The 21218-nt window shown below is 48.6% G+C and overlaps 1 long non-coding RNA gene across 1 annotated transcript; it reads left to right on the forward strand.

The window, feature by feature from the left end:
- The first annotated feature begins 10 nt into the window (after positions 1-10).
- Positions 11-20934, forward strand: LOC144103889 (uncharacterized). Its single transcript, XR_013308360.1, has 2 exons — positions 11-396; positions 19442-20934. It is a non-coding gene; the product is annotated as an uncharacterized LOC144103889 (long non-coding RNA).
- The last annotated feature ends 284 nt before the right edge of the window (positions 20935-21218 follow it).

Below are 21218 nucleotides of genomic sequence, written 5' to 3' on the forward strand. Positions count from 1 at the left end.
ACATCACGTCACTTGGCCGAGGGCAGGACACTGGAAAGTACGGAAAACCGGAGCGGAGCCAAGGCGGATTTGGCGGAGCCCGCAGAGCAGACGGCGGGAGCTTGGAGAACGATGCCTACTGTAGGACTGCGGTACACGTTGGTTGGCTTCTCAGCTGAGCTCGACTGGAGGCCTCTGCACTTTCTCAAACCGATTCCACAGAACAGGATATGTCGGGCCTGTGGACTCGTATGCGTGAAGACCGCTCTGCTTCCCTGCATGCATGTGTTATGCGAGTCTTGCTGCGAGCAGTGCGCTCAGGATGGAGGTCTGACATGTCCTCTGGACAACCAACACGGCCAGGACGGAGAAGTAGACTGGAAGGAGTGTCTTGTCGATGACATGTTAAGAAGAGAGGTAAGTGAAGCTATTCTTCAAATATGCAGTCGAAAAAACATAACTTTTTGTAATGTGTTTTCATGCGAACTGGAACGCAGTTAACGGAATTCCATGCGTAACCGCAGCACTCCCTGTGGTACCAAAAATGTTGCTGTTGTCAGGAGAGAATCAGCTGTGCCGTTGCTACAAATGCTCTGTTGAAGCCGCATAGCAGCGGGGCGCAATGCCAAGGCTTCTCTTTCTCTGCGTGCTGGGGCGAACGAAAAGCGCGATGGCAAGTTGCAGTCAGCAGACAAGCAGCGCAGCTTCCGCCCCCTTTTGCAAAACGAAAAACAAAAGGCGAAGCGCTCTACGTCACGATAGCTTCTCTGCTGTTTGCAAACTCTGTCGCGATGTGGCGTAAGCGCATAGACTCGTTATGTTTAGTAAACAAAGACGGCGCTGCGGTCGGCAGCGATGCTTGTTGTAACGCGGGCAAAACGCAGCACACTCACACTGCACCAACTGACGTTGCCTTCGAAAACTCTTCTAGGAAAACACCAGTAGATTTTAAGCGGGCCGAAGTAATCAAAGCGAGGTTTATCTGATTGGTGGCTAAAAGCAAGGCAAGAGTAAATTTCACAAGTCGTGGCTAGGTGGCTTGAATCACCGCCCGATTTGAAGGGTTCAGCCTTATCCTTTCATCCATCCATCGCGTGTGCGAATACATTTCAAAGTGTGCGCGCCGTTTGTTGTTGGGAACTTTTTCGTTGATGCCTGGAAAGTAGTTCAGCGCTTTCCGAACCTGTTGGTAAGAAGGAATCACTAGGCGGAGCGCTGCATCTCCTTTCTTTCGTGTACCTGTATATGCTCCCGCAGGGAGCAGAGTTGCGCTAAGGTCCGCCATCATGTTCCAAGCTGTGCGGGAAAGCCACTGCTCGTGCGTAAAGGGGCTGCGTTCATGGGCTCGCCGTGCAGAGCGCGTGGGCTTGTTTCAAATTCTACTCGATCGCAAGTTTTTATACGTAACGCCAAAAGCTAAGCTGTGATTTGCCGCAGATGTGCATACAGCATGAAAAAAAATCGCCAAAAGTTAACAGCAAATCGTAGTCATGACAAACTGGGGAAAAAATGCTGGAAGCGGCATCCGAGTTTTTTTTTTTTTTTTTGAACACGTAATTTCAGATGAACAAGCAGTCCCGTTCCGGATGGGACAGCGTCTGCCCCGTCCTGTCTTCTTGCATGCTCGTCTTAAGAAAAATAGAAGACTATTGCGTTCAATTAGTTTTTTTCACAACTAGCACCGCCGCTTGTTCAGCGCGAGTTATGCGCGGAAAATACGAAAACGCCTCTCCGTAGGACCACACTAAAATGAGTTTGCAGCTTGTTGCAGGCTATATATCATAAAGAAACACCAGTGCATTTAACAGGCGAGTCTGACCTAACGAAAAATTTCAAACTCAGTAGTTTGCCTAAAACATTTTGCAAAATGTTCCCCGCTGCTGATGCAGTGAAATGGTGAATCTTTAAAGGACCTTAAAAGTACTCTTTATCGTTGATATTATCAGCTTTCCTAATTTTCTTTAAAATAGCGTTATCTTTTCATCTGAGTTATATTATTTGGGCTCGTTTATCGCGGCCCATTCTTAAAGGCCATTTCAGTCGCCGAACGCACTTCAGCCGCTGACGTTCCCAAATGGCACTTCGTAAAACTCTGCCGTTTCCAGTATGGTTGCTGCAGTTTGGCGCACTGCATCCAGTCATAGCTGACGACTGCTTCTCTCAATACCACAGGAGAACACCAGACCTAACGCCACAGGTGTGCACAGAAAATGTCTGAAAAGTGGCAGACAGCGTGGGCTCACATGAGGCGTCGAGCTGACAAGGGGTCGCTCGGCACTGTGCCTGTGAAGTCAACTTCTTCGTGGAAAGTTGAACACGTGACGTCACGAAAATTATGTAATCGCCTCTCGGCGAATGGCGTTCGGAGCGGCAAGGGAAAACAGACGCGCAACTCTGCAAAAATTATGTTCACTCTGCTGAGCTCCCCGCAGGGGGGCGTCTGCAGCTTGCAGGCGTCGGTGAGTGGCGACACCGCGGGTTCCCGAGCATCCACAGGGACATCCCCGCAAGAAGATGATGGTGAACAGTGCATCACCACGGGCCCGAGCACCTGCGCCTAGCCGTGCGTGGTATCGCCGTGTCCGGGGAAAAGGGGATCCTGGTGGTTGAGCCGATGCCGAGCGTTTGGACCTTTAAGGCCCCTCGGCGGAGGCAACACACCACTTTGGCCCCAGCTTCCTGTAGACTGCACCTCCGGCCTGACCCGACCGGGGGAAATCGGCTGTCGCCTTTTCTTGTCCTCCTCTACATCTTTTACTTTCCTATCTTCTTTCCGACTACTGTCCTGTCTCCTCGTCGTTTCTTGGTTTTTTCATTTCTTCATGGGCGGCTAGGGTTAACCTTGTGTGGCGAACTACCCTGGGCTTCGACATATTTGGTTATACTATTTGAGGTGTACAGCTGGCGTGGGCAGGACTTGCGTGCAAGTTGCCGTCCCGTCCCCTTGTTGGGCTCCGTGGTGGGTGGCTGGCACCGTGGCTGAAAAACTAAAATTTCTTATGGCTCCCCTCCATTCCCAACCTGATCGCTCTCTAAACAGAGGGCGGAACGATGAAGATTTTTTTTAAAGAAGAAAAGTGTCATTCCCAAAATTTCATGTCATTCACAGCAAAGCTGAAAAACAACAAGCAAGACTGATTTCCCCATTCTTGGTAGCAAAGTGCCTGACAGATACCTTGGGGTTTGGGTACAAGGTATCAAAAATGGCTAGTGGCGACTTACTGCTCGAAATACGTGACACCGTCCAGCACTCGAAACTTGCAAACATTGTATCGATAGGGGAGATTCCTGTCTCCATCACGTCACACCGATCTTTGAACACAGTCCGAGGCGTCATATCAGAAATTGATTTTGTTCACCTCTCTGAAAAAGAAATGCTTGAAGGCCTTGCCGACCAAGATGTCATAAATGTTCAGCGGATAAAGATCCGGAAGGATAACAAGGATATAGATACGAAACACATGATCCTCACTTTCAGCACCAGCACACTACCTGAAAGCATTGAAATCGGGTACCTGAAAATAAATGTAAGACCATATATACCCAACCCACGCAGATGTTTCAATTGCCAGAGGTTCGCCCACGGCTCACAGAGTTGTGGCGGCCGCAAAACTTGCGCGAAATGCTCCTCGAAGGACCACCAGTCAGATGAATGTGTTGCTGCCCCGTGGTGCACAAATTGTGAGGGAGACCATGCTGCATACTCCAGGGCTTGTCCGTCCTGGAAAAAAGAAAAAAGAAATAATTACTCTGAAAACCACTGAAAACATTTCTTTCAAGGAAGCGAGAAGGCGATACGCCGAAACAAACCGATTTTCCTTCACTGCGAAAACAACCTTCGCCGATGTGGTGCGTGGGCGCGGCGCATCACACCAGGCTTCGGCACCTGTCCAGGCCGCACGCAGTGGGCCTATGGCAGGGCCATCCGCGCCCCCTGGTGGAGTAGCTGATACTACTCCGCCAACCCCAAAGCAGGCTGCGCAGACCCGCGGGTCAGCGGGCCTCAAGACCTCTTCCCACAGGTCGAGGTCTAACTCAAAAGTCAGCGTGCATCCTGCACGGTCGTCCAGCGCCTCTGCTGAGGTGATGGACACGACCCAGGGCAGCCCCATGCCGTCCACATCGGACGGACGGCGGAGGCCTTTGGATCGATCAAAAAAATGTGGGGCTCCGAGTCAAGGGGCCAAATCAAAGTTAATGTAATTTTATCTGCACACACGCACACAACATTAAGATGGCTTTCATAATACACTGGAACTGCAGAGGTCCCGTAAATAACTATAACGACATAAAAGACATTTTAAACACAATTTCTCCTATTGCTTTATGTGTGCAGGAAACCAATCTAGGCCCTCAGCACACAAAGGTGCTAAAGAAGTATACTGTCTTCCGCCGTGACCGAGAGGGGGCGAGCAGACTCTCGGGAGGCGTAGGAATCAATGTGCAACCTGGCGTAGCAGCTAGCGAGATCAAACTCAAAACTAGGTTCGAAGCCGTAGCAGCCACCGTGGTTGTTTACAAAACCATTACAATTTGTAGCGTATATCTTCAACCACATCTCGAAGTAAGACAGCATGAATTAGAGAGCCTTTTACAACAGTTACCGGAGCCATACTTGATAGTTGGCGATTTAATGCACACTCTTGTTTCTGGGACAGTGAGAAAACCGATAGCAGAGGTCAGGTTATTGAGGATTTTATACTATCCAACAATATTTGTTTATTGAACACCGGTAAACCTACTTATTGCTCCCCTAGTTCAGGAAAAATGAGTGTGTTAGATTTGTCTTTTAGCTCTCCTTCAGTTTTTAACGATTTTAAATGGGATGTCTTAGACAACCCGTACGGAAGCGATCATCTCCCTGTTGAAATCTGCCTGTCATCCCCACCATCAGTCACCCAGACAAAACCACGGTGTTGGAAGCTCAATTTAGCAGACTGGCAGCTGTTTAGAACAGTAGCCACGTTAGAAAATATTACGTTAGAAAATCTTAATGTGAATGAAATAAATGAAAAGTTCAGAAATTGCATTCTTTCTGCCGCACGCTTGGCTATCCCCCAATCTTCAGGAATAGTACAACGCAGCCATAAAATGTGGTGGACACGAGATTGCAAAGAAGGAAAAAAACAACAAAATAAAGCTTGGGGTATATTTCGCCGATACCCCACACAGGAGAACCTTATAAACTTAAAAAAAGCAAGAGCAAAAGCGCGGTACATACGTCGAAATGCCGAAAAATCATCCTGGCAGCGTTTCATTTCCTCGATAAATAGCCAAGTCTCTTCGAAAAAAATGTGGGAAGCAGTGAACAAAATGGATGGTCGCTACTCTCCATTCACAGTTCCTCTTCTGACCGCCCCTGGTGTACAGACAAATATAAAAGAACAAGCTGACATACTAGGTGAACATTTTCCCACTGTATCTAGTTTTATTTTTTTTTATTATTCGAGAAGTGTGCCATGAGGCATAAGTTGAAAAAGGAAGGGGGGGGGGAGGAATTGAACGGGATTGAAAGTTAAAAGAAGGAATGAAGAACCGTTGCGCTGAGGTAGTTGCACAGGTTGCTAATGAAACGGTTGTCCATAGTCCACTTCACGTAGTCACTTTCGCGGTTCCACCGCAGGCCCACCTCCCTGAGGAGCCGTTTTCTGATAGCAGCCGTCGCTGGGCACGTCCACAACAAGTGCCGCACATCACATATGTCTGGTGCAGCGCTACAGTGAGGGCACCTGTCAGGTGCTGGCAGATCTTTGGCACGTCACCGATAACGGACAGATGGTGTCAGAGCCGCCCCTGCCCGAATCCGGCGCACGGATACCTCCTCCTGCCGAGTAAGACTACGGGGGAGAGGGTGCGAACACGGAGGAATTGTAGCGCGTGTTCGCTGGCGCAGAACTTCGGAATCGGAAACATGGGACAGGAACGGATCTGGGGGAAGAGGGGAAGGTGGCGGATCGTCTAATGTATGAAGATGAGTCATAGCATCCGCTTGAATGTTATGTGGGTCCTGGGCATGGCCGCGAATCCAGTGTATGCGCACAGGACATGGATACTTTGCGCAGAGCACATGAATTGATTGTGAAATCTGGAACGTGCGTCGAACAGCCTTAAGCTGTTCAAGGGCGGCGCGGGAGTCGGTGTAAATATGAACTGTATTGAATGTTGGAACGAGCGGAAGGGAAGCAATGGCATTATTAATGGCTTGAAGTTCCAATGCCAGGGGGGTGCACGTATCCGCAGTATACGTCGCGCGAGAGTTGAGATGGGGATGAGATGGACTATACACAGCAGTAACTCCCCTTTCTGCAGAATGTGATGCATCCGTGTATAATATGCACCCTTCATGCAGATACGCTGCTGATACTGACGGGGAAACAGTGGGGCGATTGTCAGTGAGCTGGCAAGAGGACCACGGTGGAAGTGTCTTTAAACGATGAAACTTGAGAGGCTGTTTTCGAGCTCTATTTGCCACCCGTTGGTCGATGATTTCACTGAGTGTATTAAGTTGGGCGAACTCCTGTAGCACAAATATGGGTGTTAAACGAGGCAGATATGTTATGGCGCGCATAGCCTCATGATTGATAGCTTCAAGGGAGTCCCACTGTCTGCGGGTGAGACGTTGAAATTGTGCCTGATATACTATCCGTGGCTGAAGGATAGAGCGCACAAGCTGGCGGGCCATATGAGCACGTGCGCCACCAGAGCGCATAGCTATGCGACGAATCAGACCTGGAGTAGCGTGAGCCGATTTACGGGTGGTTGCCAGCCACGGGGTGCCAGTCCCAGATGTATGGAGGAGAAGACCAAGAATACGATCAGTCTCTACCTGAGGAATCAGAGAATTATTTACCGTAAAATTTAAAGGGGGAGCTTTCCGTAAGCCGGCTTTATTTCCAATTCGAATGAAACATGATTTAGTACGAGAGTGTTAGACCCAGAGGTGGGAGGCGAGATGTCAATACATCCAGTGCGTGTTGAAGGACCGACTGATGAATAGACGCATCTGGATGACAGCACCACAAGGTTATATCATCGGCATACGCAAGCACGCGGATAGAAGGGATGGACTCTAGGGCTCGAACAAGAGGAATTAAAGCCACATTAAATAATGTGGGGGCGAGAACGGAGCCCTGCGGCACTCCTCTATTGGAAGTGAAGTTACCAAAGGGCTTTCCGTGGACACGCACTCTGAAGGTTCGATTTGCTAAAAAGGCGTGAATAGAGAGGCGGAACCGGTGAGGGAGACCAAGAGGTTGAAGGGAGGCAAGAATGGCAGAGTGAAGGATGTTATCATATGCCTTTGTTATGTCTGTAGCGATTACGGTTCGTACAAGGTGACTCTGCGGAGAGTGGTCAAGCACGTCAGCAGCCAAAGTAGCAAGGCCGTCCTCCGTTCCAATTTGTGGGCGGAAACCAACTTGGGAATCTGGGTAACAATCATGGGATTCCAGCCACCACGACAAGCGTGCGGCTAGAATGTTTTCATAAAGCTTGCAGATGGTAGGCGTAAGGGAAATTGGACGAAGGGCCCAGAGAGATACTGGAGGCTTACCTGACTTGGGTATTGGAACCACAATAGAACGCTTCCAGTCTCCCGGCATGACGCCAGAAAGCCACACTTCGTTAAAAGTATCAAGTAGGGTTTGCAAAGCCCTCCCTTCCAAGTTACGGAATAAGGAGTTATGTATGCCGTCGTGCCCGGGAGTAGTAGTAGTTTTTAAACGTTCAATGGAGGCCAGCAGCACTGCCATGGTGAGGTCAGAAGTAATCCCATCGGAGGGCTCTGGAACCGATAAGTCAGGTGGAGACGTAGCGGTGCAGTCATGGTTTGGAAAAAATTGACGGGCCGCTTGTTGTGCAAATGTGTCCTTATCCACATTTAGCGCAAGGCGAATGCTCTCTGTGTAATCTGCAACCTGAGAAGGGCGCTCCATGGCGTGAAACACTCTCCAAAGATGTCGATTGCCCTGCGTAGAGGACAGGCGGGCACACCATGCAGCCCAGCGTTGCCTGCCTAGCCGCTTTGCATAGCGCCGCGCCCGTGCGGTAGCGCGGTGAAGAGTAGGAAGAGCCGATGGGTTATCGGGGTGACGAGTAGCGTAAAGATCCGCCTGGTGACGAAGAGCCCACAGATTCAAGAGATGTATGTGTGTGTGTGTGTGTGTGTGTGTGTGTGTGTGTGTGTGTGTGTGTGTGTGTGTGTGTGTGTGTGTGTGTGTGTGTGTGTGTGTGTGTGTGTGTGTGTGTGTGTGTGCGTGCGTGTGTGTGTGCGTGCGTGTGTGTGTGTGTGTGTACTGTATCTAGTTCCTCTAACTATACAGAATCATTTTTAAAATATAAAAACACAGCCGAAAAAGAAACACTGCCGATAAAGGGCAGTGCTTACGAAGCATATAATAGCCCATTTACACTACAAGAAATTAACAGTGTACTTTCTTCGGGTAAAGAGACTGCACCAGGACCAGATGAAGTCCATTACGAAATGCTTGCCCACTTGTCCGAACATGCTGTAGACTCGCTTCTGAAATTTTTTAACAAAATATGTTTATCAGGAGAGATTCCAGAGGCATGGAAAAAAGCCATTATTGTACCGTTGTTGAAGCCGGGAAAAGTACCTACCTCCCCTGGCGATTACAGACCTATAGCCCTAACAAGCGTACTTGCCAAATCTTTCGAAAGCGTCCTTAACATTAGATTAATGTTTATATTACAATCCCGTGATCTTGACATCCATCAGTGTGGGTTTAAAAAGGCGTGCTGTACAACCGACCATCTAGTCCGCCTAGAGAACACAGTCCGAGAAGCATCTATACACAAGCAACACTGCCTTGCGGTCTTTTTCGATTTAGAGAAAGCCTATGACACCACATGGAGGTTTGGCATATTGCGGGACCTTGGAGACCTCGGAATCCATGGTAGAATGCTAAAATGCTTGAGTGACTTTTTGACCAACCGTTCATTTCAAGTACGCCTGGGTGCCACTCTTTCTAAGAATTTCATTCAAGAGAACGGCGTGCCTCAGGGGCGCATTTTAAGCACCACGCTTTTTATAGTAAAAATGAATTCCCTAGCACAAATAATCCCAAAGTCTATCATGTATTCTGTCTACGTCGACGACCTCCAGATTGCTTGCACATCCTCTAGCGTTACATCGTATGAGAGGCAAATACAGATGACAGTAAATAAACTAACAACATGGGCAGACAGAACCGGTTTCAAGTTTTCCACGCAAAAGTCAGTAGCTGTTCTTTTTTCGCTTAGAAGAGGACTGCACACTGATCCCTCCCTGTATTTAAATGAAGTCGCACTACCAATTAAAGATGAGCACAAATTTCTAGGAATGACTTATGACAAAAAGCTCACATTCCTACCACACATAAACATACTCAAAAAGAAAGCTTCTAAATCTATGCATGTACTAAAGGTACTTTCACGAAAACATTGGGGTTCCGATAGGACTTGTCTTTTACGGATTCATCGCTCTGTAGTACGTTCTACATTAGATTACGGATGCATAGTTTATGGATCAGCGAGGCAATCGTACCTTAAACGGCTAGACACAGTACACAATTTAGGCTTGCGTCTTTCCACTGGTGCATACAGGACGTCACCGATAAACAGTCTTTATGTGGAAGCCAACGAGCCGTCGCTTACAGAGAGAACCATGCTCACTTGCTCGTACGTTTTAAAAATCCGTTCACTACCTAAACATATCTGTCACCAAATAGTCACAAAGTGCCCATCTAGAACACCATTTAACAACAAACCATTAGCTATAAGGCCACTTCTCCTGCATTTTGAAGATATGTGCAAAAACCTCGGCGTAATGGATGCATTACCTGGCGTTGCTCGAAGACGTGGTCCACTGCCTCCATGGTTCAATTTTCCTGTAATCTGTGACCTCACTCTTGCACATTTCCGTAAAAAGCGAACTCCACAGCAACATATATTACAAGAATTCCGTGCCCTTGAAGAAAAATACAGTAGATTTACAGAATTTTATACTGATGGATCAAAAACAGATAGTTACGTAGGAAGCGCAGTGGTGCGAGGAAATTCGGAGCAAATAGTAAGACTACCACAGTGTTCCTCCATCTTCACCGCACAGTGTTCCTCCATCTTCACCGCGGAGAGCTACGCAGTATGGATGACCATAGAAAAAATACTAAGTGAGAACCTCAAAAATGCTGTTATTTACACAGACTCCTTAAGTGTACTTAGAGCTCTCCATTCTAAAAATGCAAGCTCCCCTCTGCTTGGTGACATCATACACAAGATAGTAACTGCCAGAGCTCAAGGACAAAATATAAAACTGTGCTGGGTCCCGAGTCATGTGGGAATAAAAGGCAATGAGAGAGCAGATGTGTGTGCTGGTAAACCTCGTGGCAAGGAAATAATGAAAGTAAATATGCCTTTTAATGATTGCATAAAATTAATAGCAAGGAAACTAAGAAAAAAATGGCAGTCGGCTTGGAACAATGAGGTCAAAAATAAACTACACTTGGTAAAACCAATTTTAGGTGAATTTAAGTCGTGTGTGCACCAAGAACGTTTCAAAGCAGTGATCTTGTGCCGTCTCCGAATAGGCCACACGCACCTTACGCACAACTTCCTACTAACAACACAAGACAAACCTGTTTGCCAAGAATGTGGAGATGAACTCACGGTTAACCACATTTTATTCTCTTGTGTGGAACTGGAAGAACTAAGAAAAACGTATTTTACTGAATTTTATAATAAATGCATTGCTTTTCATCCCGCACTGCTTTTAGGAGATGATGCAATTGTTAATATATCATGTGTTTTTAGCTTTCTTAACGAAACGGGATTTCTCAAGAGACTCTAAATTTTTACCCACTGGTTTGTTTGAATTTTAGTACACCTCAGCCAATTTCTCAGGCCTGAGAAGAAAGCTGAGGCTTTTATTTTGATTGGTTGGGAGCCTCGATGTCCTTCCGCAGCCAAGGAAGGCTACTGAGGTTACCCGGCCCTCTTTAAAGCTCTTACTTGTAGCCATTTATAAATTTTGTGTATGTGTTCACTGGATAATATTAATGTTTGAGGGCCGCTAGAGCAAGGATGATTCTTGCATTTTTAAAATATTCAACAAGTCTTTTCCTATACCTTGTTCTTGGCGCATGATGGCCTCAGTTGCCTATGTGTCATAAAACACAACACAACACTCTGCTGAGCGAAGTATTTCAAGTCACTCTGCTTTTAATTTTAAAATTTGCATTCAAGTGTGCATCTTCTGCCTGATCGGACTGGGTTCTGGCGTATAATTTGCTTTGTTCGCCAGGTTCTTATCCACCTCCAATGAGAAAATTCATTACATCTGGGAAATAACACAGCGACTGTCGAGATCATATGGCGCACAAAGCGCATTCTAGTACCGGTGTTGAAGACATCAGCTGTTAAAGGAGTATAGACACCTAATTTTTGTGGTATGTTTTCTTCTCTGCAATGATGCGGAAGACACTACTAGGCATGAATCATCATGTGATATTCACCTACGACCGCTAAATAACTTAGAAACGAATTAAAATTTTGTGTTGTGCTGTTTTGGTTTAAACAGCCGAACGATGGCTGTGATGTCAAAGAGCGCTTTTGTATCACGTCAGGCATGGAAAAACGTCCGAATAAACTCTGCTTCATCGTTTTAATTTACTGCTGTGCTGAAGCCAGCCTTCCTCAAGAGCCGGAATTTTTAAAGCTTTTACTTGACGTTTTTATGTATTCACTTGTATAATCTCTTCTGTGTCCTTCATGGTTGTAACGCATTCCCCGCCATTTTGAGTAATTTTTCGTTTTTTGTTAATGTTACCTACCTGACCACCTTTTCGCGGCCCTTTACACCGTCTTTTTATTGCTTATAACTTTCTATTGGTCCCTGTTTTTTTATCTTTTGACGCGACGACACTGATTGCTGGTTATTGCTGCAGCAGCCCTGTTGCCCACCCCCTTATGTTTTCTATTTAAACGTCTTCCAACAGAATAAAATTTCAGTTATGAGTCAGCGCTCGTGTGTGTCGTTTCATTGAGTGTCCGTGTTTCATCGCGCTGTTTCTTCCTTTTAACGGGGTTTACACTGACTGGAGTGTTTTGAACATTCCCTCACTGGTAGGAGTCAGGAGTTGCTTTATGTCTTTGTGTAGAGGGAAGGAATGCGCTCAGTGAGTCACAGAAAATGGTCTACGGTGAAGTTTTTGGAATTAGCATCTGAAGTTTCACTCTTAGTTTGTTATGCTCATCTGTGGTTCAGCGCGTCAGTTTGGTTTCTTGTTTTTTTTTTCGTGCGTGTGTGTATGCTGTGGTTGCGACGTCGTACTTCAGTGTGTGCTTATGTAGTTTTTCACATTGTTTCACCTAAGCTTTTGTGCATGTATTTGTATCATTTTATTGCCTACAGTGGTTTAAAGTTTTCTTCATTTATTTGTTGCATTCTCGAGATTTAAAATCTTGTTCTGCATGAATAAAAAGGAAAAGTTTGGTTCAAATATCCGTATATATATATTTCCTGGATTTTACAATTCGCTAAGCCCTTAATTTCTGGAGTTAATCTTTTGATTTTAATGGGGTTTATCCTCCCAGTGCAACTCGGACTATGAGGGGCGCCACAGTGCAAGGTTCCAGATTATTTCGACCACCTGGGGTTCTTTACATGCTTTGAGATCGCACAGCACGGGGTCCTCTAGTATTTCGCCTCCATCGAAACGCGGCCGCCGCAACCGGCATCGAACCCGAGTCATCTGGGTCAGCAGCTGAGCACCATAACCACTGAGCTACCGCGGTGGCCTTTCTAGAGTTATTTACCAAAAGAAAAATAAGACCAAAATAATTAATTTAATTGGTGCCTCCATGGAAAACCTGTAATGACAGTCCCCTAACTTTGGAAGGTAGTCTGCAAGAAACCCATCGTCTTTTTGCATTCGTAGAGCTATGCTTCTCTGAGGGGAATACACAATGTAAAGCAGTGTCAATCCTGCACGATGTAGAGCGTTATCATCTGACATGTGCAGTAATTTTAACCGACCATTCATTTAGTGGATGTAAGTTACATAGCTTATTTCATTATCTGGGTCGATCAGACACTTGTTTCTCAAACTGTAAAGGTACTTAATTAATCTCAATAAGTTGAACTTCACTGCCGGTTGTTGCAGTGCCGGTGGGACTGCAACACAATCGTGGTTGCTCGCAATCGGTGATCAGCCCAACCTGAAAGCAATTGAAACTAAATGTAGGAGCGGTGGCGTCAAGGCTTTCAGTGCGTTGAAATCCGCAGAGAAGCAGGCGTTGACCCGGAATAGCATCGCGGCCAGCGCGTGTCTGCTATGCGGCCGGGATGACGCGAACGTGCAGGGCATGGAGGAAGGCACAGGGCCACCACGACCAGTATCCAGGGGGGCGCGCGCTTTCCCCTCGAGACCGGCCGTGACTGAGCGTCCGGATAACGCTGCCAGTGCCACGAGGCGGCGCTGGCGATGTGGTCGCTGCTGGCGCCACCATAAGAGCGCACGGAGAAAAAACAGGCAGTGGCTTATCTCGGCTATGCCAGGATATACGTAGCGAGAGGTAGGTTTCCCTGGCAGAGCTTGTTTTTCGGAAACTCAAATGGTGTGATCAGTCACACGACGGGCCTTCACATCCTGTTCTGTTCGTTTCCGTTGACTGACGCCTTCCATAGGCTCCACCTCGGCGGCTATGCACCCTCTATTACGCTCGGAAGTCTGGCATCTCCGTTTGGCAAGGCATTCCTCTCTCTGGGCGTCTCCGCTGCTCTCTTCGCCTTCTTACCCTCATTCTCTCGGTTCGGTAGCCAACTGCCAGGCGACAACCTCACGATCGGAAGAGTTAATCTTTTCTTGTCTATACGGCCGTTTAGCAGTGGCCGGACTCTCCTTCTCTGCATGCTTGTCACACGTTGTGATACACATGCTGTTGTTGTTGCGACTGAAGCAAGAATGAAAAGGAAAGAAGTGCACGGGCCTGCCCACTGGCTCAAGCTGAGCCACAATCGCTGCCTCGTGCAGATAGTAGGAGAGTTGAAAGAAATGTGAGAGGAAAGATTGAAAGAAAGGACGCGCGTAGCAACAACCGCGCCACCTGAAGCGATGACGACGTTTAGCAACAGATACCCCCAGTGACAAGGAGCCCTCGCCACATGTGCGAGAGCCCCTGGATCCCAGCCCCGTAAGGCCAGGACGCCCCCCCCCCCCCCCCAATACATATTCCCATTACATCGCCTCTTATACGCAATGCTGCGCATGCAACGCGCGGTTCGGGTGCTAGAGCGGCGACGAAGAACGTGGCGCAACTGTGAAGTCTCTCTGGTTACCATGGTATCGGCGCATGCGCTCAACTGCTTATCCGCATGACGTCACACTCGGCTCCGACGGTGGAGCGGGCGCGCGGCCGCGGCGACGGCGAAAAGCACGCCGCACCTTGCTCCTCTACGGCGCATGCGCACAACGGGCCTCTCCCATGCACCGCGAAATGCTCGACTGGTAGCCCAGTGTAGATCTCGCTACAAAAATTGCGCTTCGATCGTACTAGAGAGAAGACTATTTACACCAGCATGGACCTCGGGGCAGGGGCTCAGCCAGAGGGAAGGTCTACCCCTTGCCGACCCTCCTGCGCCGTGACCGCAGAGAAGGTCTTGGGGTAATTAAGCCTCCTTCGCCAGGGCGTAGGACGATCTTTTGTACATCCGCATTTGGGCTGCGGATGTGGGACAACCAGACTACATGATCAAGGGGATCAGTCTGTTTAGCTCCCGGAGATTCGTGGAATTGCCAGATTAGATGATTTGGACTCAGAGGTACGTTGCAGAGATTGCAAGCCTCCGGATCGCCTGTAAGCTCATTATGCAGAGTAACATAAGGGAATTAAGAAGCGATTGGCCTGAATTTTTCGCCAGGCCCTACATTCTCAGGGTGTTAGGGACATACCTGGTGGTGGATAGATCCTTCGGCCTAGTCTGGGAGTCCCAGAGAGCTCCTTGTAGGCGATGAGGGGGTCTTTGCCTCCGGGTAGCGGGGTCTTTACGGCCGCTTGGGTGTATACATCTCCAGCGAGGCGATGGGCAGCCTCATTGCCTGGTAGACCCTCATGAGCTGGATCCCTTTCTCAATCTCAATCCTGGCGAAGCGGAGAAGTTCGAGATAATGATCAGAACGTCATTCAAAAGGGCTTTAGGCACCCCCCCCCCCTTCATCTCCTCGATAAAGAAGCTCCTAAGAAGCTATGGGAATGCATAATACCTGTGGAGAGATTGCCAAAGCGGTCAGGGGGGCGCAAATATGGCGGCTCAACTCCACTGTAGCGGGCCGAAAAATACTACAAGAACTAAGGCTTCCGTCAGGAGAGCTGCCCTATCTCGCTGAACCCCTGGGGCTTGAGACGCGGAAACTATTCAAAATTGCACCGGTTACTAAGAATATGCACCGGACTCATGGCAAGGAACGAAGGGTGCATAGAGCAAACTTTATTTAAAGTAAACTAATGAAAGACCCTCCTGAGGAATGAGCCTATTGCGGAGCTGCCTGCGCGCTATAAGGGGCCGCAGTCACAGCAGTGGCGGATGGGAACCACTCCAAAAAAGGAATTGGATCCGTTAATACGCGTAACGCTTTAATAACTGAAAAGGCTGCGAAAGCGCTACCATGGACAGGTACTAGAGCCAAAACTATTCTCCTCCAGACAAAAAGGCGGCTGTTAGGAACTTCGGCAAAGGCCTAATTTCCAGGCAGGCGGCCAGTCTACTGAGGAAGCACCCGCTAAACCGGGAGGTTTCAGTCCATGGTACTATTGCCAGAGTCCGTTGCTGCTTCGAACGTCCCGCGCACTGGCTGTTGTCTTTTCTTGTGCGCGCGCTAAGAGCAATAAATTTGCTTTACTTTTTTATTTAAAGTGACGATTCTGTCGCAGCCTCTAGGCCCATTCACACTTGAGAGTCGCAGAGGTCGCGCGACCAGCAGCCGCCAGGGACTACACCGCAGCTCGACAACACTGATGTTCACACTTTCAAAGGCGACCTGCGGGTCGCCTTGTCGTTTGAAATGAGAGCTCTTTGAAATGACGTCGTTCGCGCGCTTTCGAGAGTTTCGTCTGCTTTGGCCGCGTCTCCTGCGCTCGCGCTTGGCCCTCGAAAGTGCTCTGGTCTCTCGACATTGGCAATGTATTGCGACGACCTGAGCGAAGAGGAAAATATAGCGGCAATGTGCACCGCGGCCGTACAAGCGGCCTGCCAGCCAGCCTGGATGCCGGCCGCCAGCGTCAGAAAAATGCGCTAGTATGTTGTTTGTTTGCGTTCATACCACGCTCTGGAAAGTCGAAATTCAAAAATGAATCAGTTTTGAGGGTCGTTGGCCAATACCGAGTTGCTGGATACAAGCAAATTTCTTCTCATAGCCGCTTTGCTGCTGTTGCCCAAAGCGGCTCGATCGCCTGGCGTCTGCTTTCTCCGCTGCTGAAGGCGTCGCGGAAATCGAACATATTTTTATATTATCATGAGACTGTGTTCACAATAAGGCCGTGGCGAAAGTAGCATCTCGGTTACAGCACTGGTCAGTTCCGAAACGCCCTCAGCAGCGGCATCGATGTGAAACCGGCTAGGCTTCGCGACGACTACGGCAGCCAAGGAGCAGTTACGACTCGCAGTCGCGGGGCTGCAAAATCGAGCAGCGACTGTTTTGGTCGAAAAGCGACAGGGCCCATTCACACTTGAGAGTCGCAGAGGTCGCGCGACTGTTTTGGTCGAAAAGCGACAGTCGCAAACGGTCGCGTTGGTCGAAAAGCGACAGTCGCGGCCCAGTCGCTCGCTGCTCGATTTTTCAGCCTCGCGATTGCGAGTCGCAAACCGCTGAACCAATCGGCGAGCGAGCCGAGACTTCGGCAACGACGCCGCTCGCGGGTGCACCGAGCGACGAACTCTGCTCCTTGGCTGCCGTAGTCGTCGCTAAGCCTAGCCGTTTTCACGTCGATGCCGCAGCCGAGGGCGTTTCGGAACTGACCAGCGCTGCAACCAAGATGCTACATTTGTCACGGCTTTATTGTGGACCCCGTCTCGTGATAATATAGAAATATGGTCGATTTCCGCGACGCCTTCAGCAGCGGAGAAAGCAGACGACAGGCGATCGAGCCGCTTTGGACAACAGCAGCAAAGCGGCTATGAGAAGAAATTTGCTTGTATCCAGCAGCTCGATATTGGTCAACGACACTCAAAACTGATTCATTTTTTTAAGTTCGACTTCCCAGAGCATGGTATGAACGCGAACAACATACTAGCGCATTTTTCTGACGCTAGCGGTCGGCATCCAGGCTGGCTGGCAGGCCGCCTGTACGGCCGCGGTGCACATTGCCGCTATATCTTCCTCTTCGCTCAGGTCGTCACAGTGCGTACTTACATAGCTAACATCGAGGGACCAGAGCACTTCTGAGGGCCAAGCGCGAGCGCAGGAGACGCGGCCAAAGCAGACGAAACTCTCGAAAGCGCGCGAACGGCGTCATTCCCAAGAGTTCTCATTTCAAACGAGAATCGAACGAGAAGGCGACCCGCAGGTCGCCCTTGCAAGTGTGAACATCGGTGTTGTCGAGCTGCGGTGTAGTCGCAGGCAACTGCGGGTCGCGCGAGCTTTTCGACTCTCAAGACCGTTTGCGACTGTCGCTTTTCGACCAAAACAGTCGCGCGGCTTCTGCGGCTCTCAAGTGTGAATGAGCCCTAAAGAGGAGTGTTGTTTTGTTGACAAAAATGGTTACTACACCCAGGTGTCGCTACTATGCTGAGCTTGTCGTCGCGTCTCGATTTGCATACTCCAGACTAAATGTGTGAATCTGACAAATGGCGTAACGTCCCACAGAATGCTTGTTTTTGTACGTAAGCGTGGATACCCTTATTGTGCATAGACTGCGTTAATTAATTTGTATTCTTTTCTAACCATATCTGTGTACGCCGTGACCATACTACGAGGCGCGGCAGAACACGTTTAACGCGCTCTCCTGATTGGCTGAGGAGGTCTCTACCTTCCATAGTGCTGCAAGGAACTTGTTAGACACACTTGGTCTCGTCCACGGTAATATAGTGAACTAGAATGTTATAATATTTTAATACATTGTGACTACCGTACACCGCTCTGGCAGTGCCCGCATCGAATATCACTGGATGTCTGGTTCGGGCCGTCTTTCAAGTTCGGACCCAGGGGCCGCCCTTGAAACGAACTGTGAAGCCACGCGGGTAGTCACCGGACCCGAGTCCCCATAGTGTCCCTTTGCTCCAAGAATATTCCCAATTTTGACACACTGAGAGAATCAGTTGGCGAACATGGCCAGCCAGCAAAATCCCAAAAGCATCGTCCATCCTTCGTTGCGACCTTAACCGCCTCCTAGGACTGCTGTTAGTTCACAACAAACAAGCCTATTCCTCGCAGGAAGACACGTTTGACCTCCACTCCGTTTCCGTTGATCATTATCGAATGGCTGCATTCTTTACACGAACGTCGTCTTAACCATTTCAGGAGGATCTGCCGCTTAAAGTAGCCCAACGCAACCTCACCTTAATGGCTGCCAAGCTCACATCACTGACACTTCCTCTCCCGTCACCTTGCAGTATTACATTCCATCAAAGCCTCATGTGACAACCCTCCCTATGACCAAGTTCACATTTTCACTTGTTCCAAAGGAGCGCTGAAGCACCTAAAGGAAGTCCACGGCTGCACCCTTGAGATTGCCCAGTCTATCCACGCTGTTTGCCATTCACCCAGTGCCTGTACTCACTAACAAGGTGCACATAATAGTACAGCTGATGCTCTTTGCCGTGCAACCAACCTGCCTCAACCTCTTCCCACCTTCCTTCCGGCAGATCCACTCCTAATCCACATAACATCATCTGCCTCTCTGAGGCATTGTACACGTGCCCTCTTTCTCCAACCTTCCCCGCAATTTAACTGGGGTGGAGGAGGTGCCTCTGAGGTGGCTGCAGGTCTGAGTGGCCCTTACCTTGGCAGTTCGGCACCAGTGGCATAGCCTTACTTTACCAGCACCTGACAAGTGCCCCCACGCCTGTAGGTGTTGCGCAGCACCTACTGTGGACTTGCCTAGAGACATCCGAGGAGCGCGCCCGGGTTCCCTGGTAGCCTGTGCGGTCTTCTAACAGTTACTCCCACTTCCACTTGTGGCTGACGGGCAGTGCCTATAGTGGCAATTGAACCAAACCTGACATCATGGTTACTTGTAGCCCTTTCGAATGTCTTTATAATGCCTCCTTATTGTTCAGACCCTGTATGCGTTGTGCCACACTGAACGAAAAAAAAAGTTAAAGAAAATGAGCACCTATATTTTGCCGCCATCACAGCAAGCGTCATCTGCGATTAGATCCATTAGTTAGTAAGAAACAAAACGGAGAAACTGACTTGTAGAGAAATAGTTGACGGGGCTTCAAACTCGACCCTCTTTTTTTCCCTTTCAGGTTGCGTGCTGGAACGAAGAAGCGGGCTGCAGGGCTGTCATGGCTGCTTCGGAGATGTACCGGCATTTCCGGCATGAATGTGGACACCACTTGGTCTCCTGTTCCAAGTGCTCGGGCATGGTTCTTCGCAAGGATATCTGCTCGCATCTGAGATCGGAATGTCGGGACCCAGTAATGCCTCTCGCATCCGAATGCGAAGCGCAGTTAAGCTGCAAAGACAAAGCTTTTGTTTCATTCTTCACAAGATCCTTGGAACAACAGGCCTGCGAGATGAAGGCGTTTTTCGAGCGGTTGCTTGTAAGCGAGAGCCCGCGGGATGCAATACTCGTCGACGTCTGTCACAGCTTGAACACGTTAAGAGAAACGCTAAGCAATGAACTGAGCCACAACACGAACACTATAGAGCAAAGTCTGGGGGAACTGGCGGAAACAGTTAGGCAGAATAATGAGAGTTCCGCTTCAAACATGCTTGCAGTAGTCGCGTCTAATGAGATAATGAAAAAATGTGTACTGGCCGTCGGAAGGGAGGTGCAGAATCTTTCCGCCACTGTGAATACAGCAGATCACATATTAAGGGATGATGCAGTTAACGCCACAGAACAGAATCCCGAAAGGCTGGTGGACGTTGTGCCTGTCCTCGAAACATCAACACTTGATGGCAATGAAAGCAGTCAGCGAGCATCGCAGGGCGCCAGAAATGGGCTCCGGCTAGCTGAACTGCGCCTGGATTCTTGCGTGTTTTTTGTCAATGATGTGCAGTCTCTTAAAGAAGGTGCAGTAAAAGATGGCCAGAAATTCTTTTTCACCAAGATAGTATACCTTCGCGGTTACTGCCTGCAACCCGGTCTAAAATTCATAAAAGACGGCGACTCAGTGAGCTTTCATATTTGCTTCTTGATCACCAAAGGCTATGTGGATGAAGCCCTCACGTGGCCGTTCAGTCACAAAATCAAGCTAAGCTTCATAAACTCAGTGAATGACACAGTACGGGCAGTAATATTTAAGCCAACCTCATCTGCACCCCAAGGGCCAGCGGAGGCAGATAAACGTCTAATTAAGGTCGAGGTCCCTTCGCTGGATTTAGAGGACCTTATTAGAGACGGCTACATGCATGACGACAAGCTTCTCGTCAAGTGGGAGCTGCTAGCGTGAGCTGTACAGTGTCCAAAGCAATGGCGCTGTCTCAATTCTATTCTGACTATTAGACGTGCTCACTAAAACGCCTGTTCTACGCTCTTTGCCAAAGCATCAGAAAGGGCAACGGCATCAGGCTCTTGTATTCTGCGGACGTGGCTCTTGGCCACATAATTCTTGTCGTGATTTATCAAACAAAAACGAACAGTCTTGCAAGCTTGAGGACACCTCCAGCATTCGCATGAATGAAAAAACAATATAAGTTTGCGTGACTACAGATACCTTTTGTAAAGGATCCTAACGCGGTGTTTAAACTCAACAGCTTGTGTACATAAAAATAAAGGATTCAACTATTCCTATTTCTGTGCTTCGCATCATTCTTGTTTTCCATGGTGTCGATGATGCCGAGGCCACGACCGTTGTGTCTTCCTTTGCTCAAAACAAAGTACATTATCGGCTGTAGAGAACACTAAAAAAATGTTCTTTTTACTACGACAGCAGTAATAGGCTCATTTCGCGAAATTGCGGTGGTGGCGTTTTAGAGCAAAAGGCTTCACTACACCCACCTTCATCCGCCAGAAGCGTCATCCATCTCGACTTCTACAAGCCGATGCGAGGACCTACCACACACTACCATTTTCCA

The sequence above is a fragment of the Amblyomma americanum genome, chromosome 9 (genome assembly GCF_052857255.1).
Source record: "Amblyomma americanum isolate KBUSLIRL-KWMA chromosome 9, ASM5285725v1, whole genome shotgun sequence".
Classification (NCBI taxonomy): Eukaryota; Metazoa; Arthropoda; class Arachnida; order Ixodida; family Ixodidae; genus Amblyomma; species Amblyomma americanum.